This window comes from Anomaloglossus baeobatrachus, chromosome 1 (genome assembly GCF_048569485.1).
Source record: "Anomaloglossus baeobatrachus isolate aAnoBae1 chromosome 1, aAnoBae1.hap1, whole genome shotgun sequence".
Lineage (NCBI taxonomy): Eukaryota > Metazoa > Chordata > Amphibia > Anura > Aromobatidae > Anomaloglossus > Anomaloglossus baeobatrachus.
In genome coordinates, this window is record NC_134353.1 from 300,139,880 (window position 1) to 300,153,788 (window position 13,909).

Sequence of the window (13,909 nt, forward strand, 5' to 3'; positions counted from 1 at the left end):
CAGGTGGGGTACTTTCTCTCTCTGTCATACAGAGTGTAAGCTCTTATGGTCAGTCAGGCTCTCTCCCTCACATTTAGTTTATGAGCAATTACAAGCTTTCCAGTATTGAGATTCACTTGATTTGAAACAATTTTTTGAAGGATATTTGGTGAAGTTTGCAACTCGAAATTTCCCAAGATTCACTCATTTCTAGCTGCTTGCTATCTAATTGCATTTATTTAAGGTGCAAAAAAATTAACCTCCTTGAACTGTAACAAAGCCAATCAAATTGTCCCCAAAACAATGCCACATACAGTACTGCTCCCCTATAACAGAAGAGATTATTAATGCTAGAAGCTAGATGCACTAGACATACTAATTCAATGAAGTGTACCCAGAGAAACGACACACTATACACACTTTAACAGAATACTTCCCAGAAAAGGATTATACATAACACAATCAGATGCTTAGATCTGGTAGAATAGATCTTGAAATATAGTGGCACTATGCCATCTGTAGACAAACTGAAACATGCTGAGCAGGGTATGAGCTGTGTTAATCCACGGCTGCCTCTAGGTATAGGTCTAGTCTGGTTCTCATCCAAAGACCTGCCCTATGATTTCATAGAATTTCTACATCGCACTGTACTAAACCAATATATGCGCTACTGCTTTCTTCTTGATACCACTGTAAATAGTTGTATTGCCATACAGTCCCAAAAACATTCTATATAAATACTTACAAGACATTTCTCTGAGACTTCAGTATACAACAAATATTTGTCAAACAGTCTATTTTGTGTTTCAAAGATGGTTTGTGTTGTTTTCCACTTTCTGGCACTTTGCCCAAAAGATTAATAAAATTATTGTAATAAGCTTAATACATTCAAACAATTAAGCTCATGACTTTGCTTTTCTGGCAGAACACAATTCAATTATCATGTTTTAAGCAAAGACACCCATTCATTTTAACTAATCATATCCATAATTTCCCTACCAATGAGACATGAAATTACACATCCAAGAGAAATTTAAAAAAGGTATTCACTACTGATGTTGTACCACATCCACCAAATTAATAGGGTTTTGACGCAAACACTTGAATCTGTCAGCAGGTTTTTGATAGATCATCTGATAGCAATATAATGTAGGCAAAGAGATTCTGAATCCATTGGTGTATCACATAGATTACTAGGTGCAGTCATTCTCACATAATCAAAGAATTGAGTTTTAGGCTATGTGCGCACGTTGCGTACTAGCCCTGCAGAAATTTCTGCAGCGATCTGAAGAGCACACGTGCGCTTCAAATCGCTGCAGAAAATGTCCGTAGAGAAAAAAAAAAGCCGATTCCATGCGCTCTGCCTGCAGCTCCTCCTATAGACAGAGCAGGAGCTGCCGGCAAAGCGCACGGAAGAAGTGACATGTCACTTCTTAGAACGCAGCGCTTCGGGCAGCAGCCGAAGCGCTGCGCTCTAAGACGCCACGTGCGCACGGCCCCTAGACAATCTCCATAGACTGTGCAGGTGACGCAGGACGCATGCAGTTACGCTGCGCTACAAAGCGCAGCGTAACTGCATGTATTTACGCAACATAGCCTTAAGCATGTAGCTGAGATGGGAGAGCTGTCCGGCCTACACCAACTGTCAATAGAGATTGTGCATTGACTGTGTGGTGTCCATCACAGAGGGGGGTGTCGGATTCCAGTGCATGTGTGTTTCTAGTCCAGTAATGTTAATCATAGGGTAATAAAGCCATTAGTTTTAGTAAAAAATAGTACACACAGATAAGAGAGGCATGGTTGCTTTTTGTTATTTTTTTAACCCCTACTTCATGCTGTCCTCAGCTTACATAGCACAAACCTGTTAAAAGAGTCCCTTTAACAGAAGCCACTTCTATGGCAATCTGGTTTACAACTTTTCACCCATTTGTAGTAGAGATTCTTAGATGGACTCCATGGAAAAGTTGCTGCTAGTGGAGAGCTGTTACAAACCAAGTTAGTATCAGAGATTAAGGGACACTAGCAGAATCATACAACATTAACTTAGAAGTTAGAATGGGTTAAGTCTATAAAATTTGTGTGATGAGAGGCAGAAGTGTAAACTAATGATTTGTTTACATGGACTGATTGGCAGCACAGTATGACCACCAATCGCTAAACTTTTACTATTTGATGGTCATAAAGATGCCTGCTTACACAGGTAGACCAAAGTAAACGATGCACACTGAGTGATCTATATTAGATACAGTGCACATAAGCTGTCAAAGTTCTTGACAGTGCGAGTCCTATTTACACATGACAATGCACTGCACCATCAAGAATGATAATCAAAAGATAATTTCCCCATGAATGAGCGTTTTCCTTGTTCATCAGGTGATTGAACATTTTTAACAATCTAACGTGCAGATTTAAAACTACTTAAAAGTACAGGGATGGATACCGAACAGCAACCAAAGGGTTAATCAGCAGAGTGATCAAAGTATAGAAGATGAGTCATAACACAAAGGGTATGTCCAAAAATAAGTGCACTAGGAGCTAGGTAATACAATGTAATAACTGACAAGTGAGAGTGGAATTATATGAACTTAAATAGGATACTTTGCACCCAAATTGGCCACCAAGCCCATTCGACCATTGGACTGATGACTAATCAACTTATTGGCCAGCAAGTTGACCTTTTGACCAAAGTTGCAGGGTAACAAATGCACTGCTCAGAAGAAATGAGTATACCCGAGGTTTGGGGTTTGGAAATTCTAAAATAATAGAGTTCGGGTTTGGCGTTCGTGTGCTTTAGGTACGAATACCACTCACGCCACCATCACAGTGCTCAAGTACACTTGGTGCTCAGCCTGGTGCAAGTCGTTTGCAGTGTTTAAATGGCTTGCACTGGGGGTAACAACAGCATGAAAGGATGTAGTGTGCACCCAAAAGAAAAAAATGGAAAAATGCCACCCACCTGCTCCTGGAGTTGATCTGTTTACAACTGGCGGCATGTGGCCAGAGACTCGAACTGTCCAATTAGTGACATCCATTGGGGTTTTGGTCAAGTTCGGATGCCAAGCCAAACTTAATTTAAAGTTTGGCTAACCCCGTCAAACCAAATTTCCACTGGTCTGCTCATCTCTACTGCTAAACAATGTCATCATCACTAGTGATGAGCGAACCTGAACCGTAAAGTGTGGGATTTGTACCGAACACTGGGTGTACAGGGCTCTGACTCAAACACAAACTTTAAAAAAAAGTCCATGTCTGATATCGGTGTTTGGGTGCTGTTCATATGTAGAGATAAGCTACTCATTTGAGCATCACTGTGCTCAGGTTGCTTGCACTGTTTGAATGGCTCACACTGGAGGTAAAAACAACATTAGCAGATATAGTATGTACAAAAAAAGTGAAATACCCCATCCTACCTTCCCTGGAAGTGCTCTGTGGGCGGATACCCAAATTGCCCAATCAGTGACTTCCAATGAGGTTTGGATCAAGTCCGGGTCCAGAATCGAACTTTATCTAAAGTTCAGTTGAACAAGGACAACCCGAACTTCCATGAGTCCACTCATCTTTATTCATGTGTAGATGAAATTTATTGAAGACTGCAAGTCAACAATCTTTCTTGCATACAGAGTAGTACTGCATGCTTCCACCTATTTTTGATAACCAGTGCAGGTAAAACAGACAACTACAGGCTGCAACCCTCAGCAGTCTGCTTTAAATTGACTGGTTATCAAAAATAGTGGATTCTACATAATTTTTTTTAAATTATTTATTTAAATATTTCTTAAGAAACGGCATGGAGTCCCCCCTATTTTTGATAACCAGTCAAGGAAAAGCAGACATCTGTGGGTAAGTATTATCAGGGTGAGAAGGGTCATGGTTATTTAGCCATTCCCAGCCAAAAAATAGCAGCCCGCAGCTGCTCCAGAAGTGGCGATTGCCAGCCTGATAATACTAGTTCCCCGTTGTCTACTTTAGTTTGGCCTGTTATGAAAAGAAAGGGCGGAGACCACAGATTTTTTCAATTATTTATTTAAATATTTTTTTAAAAAATGTCATGGGATTCCCTCTATTTTTAATAACCAGCCAGGATAAAGCAGAAAGCTGAGGGTTGCAGTCAGCATCTGTCTGCTTTACCTGCTGTGGTAATCAAAAATAAAAGGAAGCCCATGTAGTTTTTTTTTTCTTGTTTATTCCATATCTGCATGTTTGCAGAGCATTTACCCCCATTTTGTTTGCTTTTGCAGCCCCCTAGTCCTTACTATAACCATTTTACAGCCCTTTTACAGCACAGACGTTTGAGTGCTCCTTGACTTATATTGAGTTTGCGATCCGAGGTCAAGTCCGGGTCCTGAGCCAAACTTTTAAGTAAAGTCCGTCCGAACCTGGCGAACCCAAACTTCCACGGGTCTTCTCATCTCTTTCTACTCACCACTATATGCCCGCTGTCAGTGCTGCCCACAGATCCAGAAGCGGTAACATAAGAGTCAGCTGGCACAGTGGTAAGAACAGGAATGTTCAATCATAACAGAAATAAACTTCAAGCTTTATTCTTTTTCATAAAATATTATAGCCATTCCTGCCCAGGCTGTAGTTGTAATCTAAATTATTTTAATCTCTAGTAATACACAATTGCATTTATTTTTGTTGAGAACGATATTACAAAACTTAAGGGGAAATGTAATAATTATGGCCCTAAATACATGCATACACACAAATAAATAAAAAAGTCTACACAGGTGAACAACCCCTTTAAGAAGCACATGCTTCTTAAAGGGAATCTATCAGCTGTTTTTTGCTACCTCACTTGAGAGCAGCATGCTGTAAAAGACAAAGAAATACTGAAATCAATAATGTATCACTTAGATTACTGGGTGCAGCTGTTCTGACACAGAGGTTTTAAATTTAGGGTGTAGCAGTGCTCAGAAAGCTAACCCCGCCCACACCAGGCTCTGTATGTAAATTTATATATACAGTGAGGTGCTAATCACAAGAGGAGGTGGAGTTAGACAACATGGCAAGAACCAGCTAGTCACAGTAATGATAATGACCTAGTGATAAAACAGTTTAAGTAAACACTACAGGAGGTGGAATGTAACACTTAGGGTACCTTCACACTTAGCGATGCAGCAGCGATCCGACCAGCGATCTGACCTGGTCAGGATCGCTGCTGCATCGCTACATGGTCGCTGGTGAGCTGTCAAACAGGCAGATCTCACCAGCGACCAGTGAACAGCCCCCAGCCAGCAGCGACGTGCAAGCGACGCTGCGCTTGCACGGAGCTGCCGTCTGGAAGCTGCGGAGACTGGTAACTAAGGTAAACATCGGGTATGGTTACCCGATGTTTACATTAGTTACCAGCGCACAGCTGTGTGTGCAGGGAGCAGGGAGCCGCGCACACTGAGCGCTGGCTCCTTGCTCTCCTACCATAGCTACAGTACACATCGGGTTAATTAACCCGATGTGTAATGCAGCTACATGTGCAGAGAGCAAGGAGCCGCGCACACTGCTTAGCGCTGGCTCCTTGCTCTCCTAGCTGCTGTACACATCGGGTTAATTAACCCGATGTGTACAGCAGCTACATGTGCAGAGAGCCGGAGCAGCAGCACAGGCAGCGTGAGAGCTGCAGAGGCTGGTAACTAAGGTAAATATCGGGTAACCACCTTGGTTACCCGATGTTTATCTTGGTTACAGCTTACCTCAGCTGCCAGACGCCGGCTCCTGCTCCCTGCTCGCTTCATTTGTCGCTCTCTTGCTGTCACACACAGCGATCTGTGTGTCACAGCAGGAGAGCGGCTTTGAAGAAAACGAACCAGGGCTGTGTGTAACGAGCAGCGATCTCGCAGCAGGGGCCAGATCGCTGCTCAGTGTCACACACAGCGAGATCGCTAATGAGGTCACTGCTGCGTCACAAAAAGCGTGACTCAGCAGCGATCTCGGCAGCGATCTCGCTGTGTGTGAAGCACCCCATAGTTGAATTCTGCGTTTTAATCCCTACAGCTTACTGTTTTAGAGTACATAGCAAAAGCCTGCTGACAGATTCCCTTTAATAAAAAAAAAAATTATATTTTTTTAATGTGATCTTACCTCCTTCTATTTCAGTCTGTGGATAAATTCTGGCTGTTAAACAAAGAAAAAATGTAGTTAATATATTTGACATAATTATTTTAAAAAAAAAATTAAGACTATCTACTGAATTTTCCAAGTAAAAGGCCCTCAAGCCCAAAGTCACATCCAGTACCTCATTTTAATGTTATCTAAATTAAGCAGTAATAAAACATATTTCTCTGATTTTGCCTATACTTCCTATTAATATGTGAAAATACAAAAAAATACATAGATTGCAAAGCTACGTTCACATTAGTGAAATGCTTTACGCTGAAATTCTGTCAGCAGCTTACTTCTAGAAGTGTTCCCCAACTCCAGCCCACTGTGAGGGCCAGGGAGGACTGGTAGGCCCAGAAGGTGGATCCACTGGACCGAGCACCCCACCTGGAGTGCAGGGTACATGGTAGCTGGAGCACTAGCGTGGCAGGAATGGGAAGAACCAGGTCACCAGGGTCATGGAGTCCCATAGGACAGTACAGGAACAGGTGCAGGTATCAGGAAGCAAAGACAGGACCAGGTCACTAGGGTCACAGCGTACTTTAAGGCAGTAATACAGGAAACAGGAACAAAAGGACCTGAGCACCTAGCTCACAAGACAAAGGAAAGAAACACAAGCGATGATCAGGCCCCGCCCACATGGAAAGGCCAGTCTTATATACCCAGCACAGCCTCAGGTCATTTCCTGTTGCAGCAGTGCTGGGCCTATAAGACCAGGTGAGTGGGCGCGGCCCAGTCCTATACAGAGGCATCAGTCAGAGTCAGACTCCTGAGACCTGGAACAGGACTCAGGGGAGCAAGAGCGGGAGCGGCAGGAGTGACTGGTGGACGCATGGACTGGACCAGTGAGCAAGGAGCGGTGGTATGCAGGTGCGACCGGATCAGTGGGTATGGAGCGGTACATGGATGGTGAAACCGGCTCAGTAGGTAAGGAGCGCTGCTGGGACACCGGGAGCGTGACACCCTCGAGGACCACCAACAGATCTTATTTTTAGGATTTCCTTAGTATTACACAGGTCATGGAATATTACTAGTATTAATATTACTATAGTAATATATATATTATATATCATTATATAGTATTAATATTACTAGTATTAATAGTATTATACAGGTCACCTGTGCAAGTGATTAAATTATCCCCTGTACAGTCGTAAGGAAGTCCTGAAACCATGACCTGCTGGTGGTCTTTGAGGACTGGAGTTGGTGAATATTGTTCTTGAGCATATTTCAGCTGTCAGGGCCTATTATAGGCATCCATACAAGCTAATAACACTGGTTGAGAGACTCAAGACTCTACATGACGTTCCAATGAGATGCTCAGTACAGAGACACATGATCCTGTAAGAGTCATTCCATGCACTGGTCTCCAATTTTAGCATTACTGGTAAGACCGCAATCTTCTATTGTGCCATCCAAATTTATCACCTGTGCAGTGGTAAGGAAGTCCTGAAACCATGACCTACTGGTGGTCTTTGAGGACTGGAGTTGGGGAATACTGTTCTTGAGCATTTTTCAGCTGTCAGGGCCTATTATAGACATCCATACAAGCTAATAACATTGGTTGCGACTCAAGACTACATGACGTTCCAATGAGATGCTCAGTACATAGAAACATATGATGCTATAACAGTCACCCTATACGCTGGTCTCCAATTTTAGTTTTACTGGTAAGACTGCAATCTTCTATTGTACCACCTAAATTTAACTGGGATAAAGAATAAAATGATTTATGGCTCTCACCAGAACTGACTCAATGCAGTATGACTAAAGGAGTAAATTCTAGCTCTGGGCAGGTAAAAGAACAGCAAAAAAGTCTGTGTTAATGAACAATAAGAAGATATAAACAGACCTTGAGCATAATGTACTAAACACAAAGATTATATATCATAGCCCACACTGCAAAATGGATGCAATATTGATTTTGGCATAAACTCTGTTTCATAATCGGCATATCATCCAAGTTTCAGTAGCCCTTTTCACATTTAACGCAAAATTCCTACTCGGACTAGATCAGTTCCAACTCATAAAAATCGATCACGGAAGTATTATTCTACTTATTTCCATGTAGACTGCAGAGAAAGATCAAGGATTAGCCATGTTGATTGACAAAGGGGTTAATCCACACTGCCCATCCACGGCACATCTGTAGCAAAAATCTGAGAGGTTTCGGCTTGGTTGATATGGGAAACATGTTCATTTCATTCAGATATGTGATAAACACAGCGTTTGTGTATTTTAGAGTTACAGGTGCGTGAACAATTAAAAGCAGGTTAATAATCTAAAATACACAGATGATTGAGCTGAAAACCTCTTTAACAATAGTATATACTATTTTTCAACACGCCGCGCATAGCAATTTATCAAATATGCTGCACAATGGAACAGTCACAATTGAAACAGGAAGAAAAAAAGGTTTCTGATAACTTTCTGAGTCATACGTGGCACCTTGTCTTCATATCTTCTGTCCCTTTTAAAGTCTGCCAGAATTTCATGGTACTGATTGACTCAACTAACAAATTTATTTCTAAATGAGTGATAAGAATAGGTGTAGATATATTACACTTTACAGAAGCAAATCTTTCAAGATTATATGGGACTAATCACTTCTGATAAACTAAAGGCCCCGTCACACTAAGCAACATCGCTAGCAACATCGCTGCTAACGAACAACTTTTGTGACGTTGCTAGCGATGTCGCTGTGTGTGACATCCAGCAACAACCTGGCCCCTGCTGTGAGGTCGTTGGTTGTTGCTGAATGTCCTGGGCCATTTTTTAGTTGTTGCTGTCCTGCTGTGAAGCACAGATCGCTGTGTGTGACAGCGAGACAGCAACAACTAAATGTGCAGGCAGCAGGAGCCGGCTTCTGCAGAGGCTGGTAACCACGGTAAACATCGGGTAACCAAGAAGCCCTGTCCTTGGTTACCCGATATTTACCTTCGATACCAGCCTCTCTCACTGCCTGTGCTGCCGGCTCCTGCTCTGTGCACATGTAGCTAGCTGCAGGACACATCGGGTTAATTAACCTGATGTGTCCTGCAGCTAGGAGAGCAAGGAGCCAGCGCTAAGCATTGTGCGCTGCTCCCTGCTCTGTGCACATTTAGCTGCAGCACACATCAGGTAATTAACCCGATGTGTGCTGTAACTAGGAAAGCAGGGAGCAGCGCTAAGCATTGTGCGCTGCTCCCTGCTCTCTGCACATGTAGCTGCAGCATACATCAGGTAATTAACCCGATGTGTGCTGTACTAGGAGAGCAGGGAGCCAGCGCTCAGTGTGCGCTGCTCCCTGCTCTCTGCACGTGTAGCTCTGTGCAGTGGTAACCAAGGTAAATATCGGGTTGGTTACCGATATTTACCTTAGTTACCAAGCGCAGCATCTTCCACGCGGCGCTGGGGGCTTGTCACTGGTTGCTGGTGAGCTCACCAGCAACTCGTGTAGCCACGCTCCAGCGATCCCTGCCAGGTCAGGTTGCTGGTGGGATCGCTGGAGCGTCGCAGTGTGACAGCTCACCAGCAACCTCCTAGCAACTTACCAGCGATCCCTATCGTTGTTGGGATCGCTGGTAAGTTGCTTAGTGTGACGGTACCTTAAACCAAGAATTACTTCTACTTTCACAGGGCTTATTCCATTTTTAGAACAAGACGGTATACTGCTTGCTATAAGTTTATAATCAATGGGGGCCAGTGATGGCATTTTTTTAGGTCTCCAATCTTTTCTTGCACAGATGCTCTTGACCACTAAAGGGGGATTTACACGCTACGATATTGTTAATGTTTTATCGTCGGGGTCATGTCGTTAATGACGCACATCCAGCGTCATTAATGATATCGCAGCGTGTGACACTTATGTGCAACCTAAAACGATCGCAAAAGCGGCCAAAATCGTTTGCCGCGGAGAGGTCGTCCTAAAACAAAAAATCGTTTACCTCTCATTAGCGATGTTGTTCCTCATTCCTGCGGCAGCACACATCGCTGTGTGTGACACCGCAGGAGCGAGGAACATCTCCTTACCTGCCTCCACCGGCTATGCGGAAAAAAGGAGGTGGGCGGGGTGTTACGTCCCGCTCATCTCCGCCCCTCCGCTTCTATTGGACGCCTGCCGTGTGACGTCGCTGTGACGCCAAACGACCAGCCCCCTTAGAAAGGAGGCGGATCGCCGGCCAGAGCGACGTCGCAGGGCAGGTAAGCCGTGTGACGGGGGAGCGCGATTTTGTGCGCGATGGGCAGCAATATGTCCATGTCGCACAAACGATGGGGGCGGGTACGCACGCTAGTGATATTGGTACCGATATTGCTAGCGTGTAAAGCCCCTTTAGTGTGTTAGGAACTGCGGCATATCCCCATGGTAAATGGTACCACTTCCAAATCAACAATTCTTCAATCTCAGACTCATGGTGGGGTGAAGACCCTACTGTATTTTTTACAATATCCTTTCTTTATATGTTAGTCTGTCTATAGAACACACACACACTCATACACCTTAGATAGCTATCGTCGGAATGATGGTTTAGGTGGTATGTTGGCCATCATCAATCTCTCCCATATACAGAATCGCTTGGTCTGCTAAGCACTGCGGTTCTTTGTTAGAGATCTGCTACCAAATATCTCTAATGGTGGTTTATCTCCGGGAGAACAAAAGGATTGGTAATCTGAAATAAGAAATGTTGATCTTTAACTCCCCGACAATCATCTCTCCAGGGCCTTCATAAACATTAGACTATCTGCCAACATTAGTCTCATATATATGAGGGCTTTAGCCTTGTCCACATCATTGATTTACAAATTTCAGTCTATACTGTGCATAGACAGAAAACTGCCCATCAGTTGTAGAGCACAGAGATAACTGAACCTCTTAAATATCAAGGACACCATAGGCAGCAGATACATTAAATACAGTCTTTAAAAAGAAAAAATATATATCAAGACGTCAAGTAACTGACACAGCTTTAGATTCAGGGCCTCAGCCCTTACTTTACGCTCTTCCCAGATGGGGCAAGAAAACCTGGTTACAGATTCTCAAGATAAGTATCAATCTTTATATACAGTTAGGTCCAGAAATATTTGGACAGTGACACAATTTTCGCGAGTTGGGCTCTGCATGCCACCACATTGGATTTGAAATGAAACCTCTACAACAGAATTCAAGTGCAGATTGTAACGTTTAATTTGAAGGTTTGAACAAAAATATCTGATAGAAATTGTAGGAATTGTACACATTTCTTTACAAACACTCCACATTTTAGGAGGTCAAAAGTAATTGGACAAATAAACCAAACCCAAACAAAATATTTTTATTTTCAATATTTTGTTGCGAATCCTTTGGAGGCAATCACTGCCTTAAGTCTGGAACCCATGGACATCACCAAACGCTGGGTTTCCTCCTTCTTAATGCTTTGCCAGGCCTTTACAGCCGCAGCCTTCAGGTCTTGCTTGTTTGTGGGTCTTTCCGTCTTAAGTCTGGATTTGAGCAAGTGAAATGCATGCTCAATTGGGTTAAGATCTGGTGATTGACTTGGACATTGCAGAATGTTCCACTTTTTTGCACTCATGAACTCCTGGGTAGCTTTGGCTGTATGCTTGGGGTCATTGTCCATCTGTACTATGAAGCGCCGTCCGATCAACTTTGCGGCATTTGGCTGAATCTGGGCTGAAAGTATATCCCGGTACACTTCAGAATTCATCCGGCTACTCTTGTCTGCTGTTATGTCATCAATAAACACAAGTGACCCAGTGCCATTGAAAGCCATGTATACCCATGCCATCACGTTGCCTCCACCATGTTTTACAGAGGATGTGGTGTGCCTTGGATCATGTGCCGTTCCCTTTCTTCTCCAAACTTTTTTCTTCCCATCATTCTGGTACAGGTTGATCTTTGTCTCATCTGTCCATAGAATACTTTTCCAGAACTGAGCTGGCTTCATGAGGTGTTTTTCAGCAAATTTAACTCTGGCCTGTCTATTTTTGCAATTGATGAATGGTTTGCATCTAGATGTGAACCCTTTGTATTTACTTTCATGGAGTCTTCTCTTTACTGTTGACTTAGAGACAGATACACCTACTTCACTGAGAGTGTTCTGGACTTCAGTTGATGTTGTGAACGGGTTCTTCTTCACCAAAGAAAGTATGCGGCGATCATCCACCACTGTTGTCATCCGTGGACGCCCAGGCCTTTTTGAGTTCCCAAGCTCACCAGTCAATTCCTTTTTTCTCAGAATGTACCCGACTGTTGATTTTGCTACTCCAAGCATGTCTGCTATCTCTCTGATGGATTTTTTCTTTTTTTTCAGCCTCAGGATGTTCTGCTTCACCTCAATTGAGAGTTCCTTAGACCGCATGTTGTCTGGTCACAGCAACAGCTTCCAAATGCAAAACCACACACCTGTAATCAACCCCAGACCTTTTAACTACTTCATTGATTACAGGTTAATGAGGGAGACGCCTTCAGAGTTAATTTCAGCCCTTAGAGTCCCTTGTCCAATTACTTTTGGTCCCTTGAAAAAGAGGAGGCTATGCATTACAGAGCTATGATTCCTAAACCCTTTCTCCGATTTGGATGTGAAAACTCTCATATTGCAGCTGGGAGTGTGCACTTTCAGCCCATATTATATATATATAATTGTATTTCTGAACATGTTTTTGTAAACAGCTAAAATAACAAAACTTGTGTCACTGTCCAAATATTTCTGGCCCTGACTGTATAAGCATTATAAGCATATAGCTGACAAGGAACCCTTCTACACACAGAGGTTGATGTGTATTCATAAGGCCATAACTAATCAGTGCTGCAAGGTAGAATCTGGCAGCAATTTGATGGCATACAGTTTTAAGCAAGAAAATAGAATACAGTAAAACTCTTTTCCAAACATGACACAATATAGATTACTTATTTCCGGTCAAATAAAATATTATAAAGCCATTAGGGCTCAAGCATCACATGGTCAACAAAAATCAGTCTCCACTGAACCAACAGGTAAAATTAGTCACAGTGAATAAAGATTTAGTAAGCATAGCTTTCTGTAAATATTTTGTGAATATTAGTTTGGCTTATTAGATGTGGGATCACCACCTGCATTCCCCTGTGGCTGATCCCTGCACTCCCTAATGTTCCTATATGGGTTATTTCATCCCATTGTTAATCACATACATAGGCCCTCGCTTGCCCTAAACTCACCCTGGCTAGTGAGGTGGCCAGCAAGAGCATTAGTCTCACCATTGCAATAATAAAACACAAGGGTAGGTAGACAGACACCAGAAAATAGACAAAGGATATTAACATAATTACACGGCCACAGCCAGACACCAAGACTGCAGGAAACATGACTCCAAACAGCAGAAAAACTGCAGCAAAAGCTCCAACTTGCTCCAAACCTGGACAGAACAGAATGAATCTTCTATTTCCGACATTAGGTAATAGATCATGTGACTATTTAAAGGAGATGGGAGTGGTCACAAACCAGCTGAATGTGGGGTGAATAAACCAGGTGTTACTAGCAGTAGAGATGAGCGAACCTGAAGTTCGGTGGCCGGTGTTTGTACCAAATACAGACTTTAAAAAAAACCAAAACATAGTTTAGGTGTTTTACATATGCTCATGTATGCTTAGTGCTCAGCCCTAAGCAAGCTGCTTGCACTGTTTGAACACCTCACACTAGGGGTACCAACAGCGTGATTGGATGTAGTGTGCACTCTACCCCCAAAAAGGAAAAAAGCACCGCCTACCTGCCCCCCGGAAGTAATTTGTTTATGGTTGGCTGAGACCCAAACTGCCCAATTCGTGACTTCCATTGGGGCTCAGGTCAAGTCCGAGTCCCAAACCGAACTTTAAAGTCTGGCT

The 13,909-nt window shown here is 43.0% G+C and overlaps 1 protein-coding gene across 3 annotated transcripts in view; it reads right to left on the reverse strand.

Moving 5' to 3' along the window:
* BMPR1B (bone morphogenetic protein receptor type 1B) overlaps positions 1 to 13,909 on the reverse strand; it is a 642,076-nt gene that overhangs the window by 563,663 nt on the left and 64,504 nt on the right. For all 3 annotated transcript variants that reach the window (XM_075350987.1, XM_075351009.1, XM_075350978.1), the window contains exon 2: positions 6,058 to 6,090. The gene's annotated coding sequence lies outside the window, so the exon portion shown is untranslated. The remainder of the gene's footprint in view (positions 1 to 6,057; positions 6,091 to 13,909) is intronic.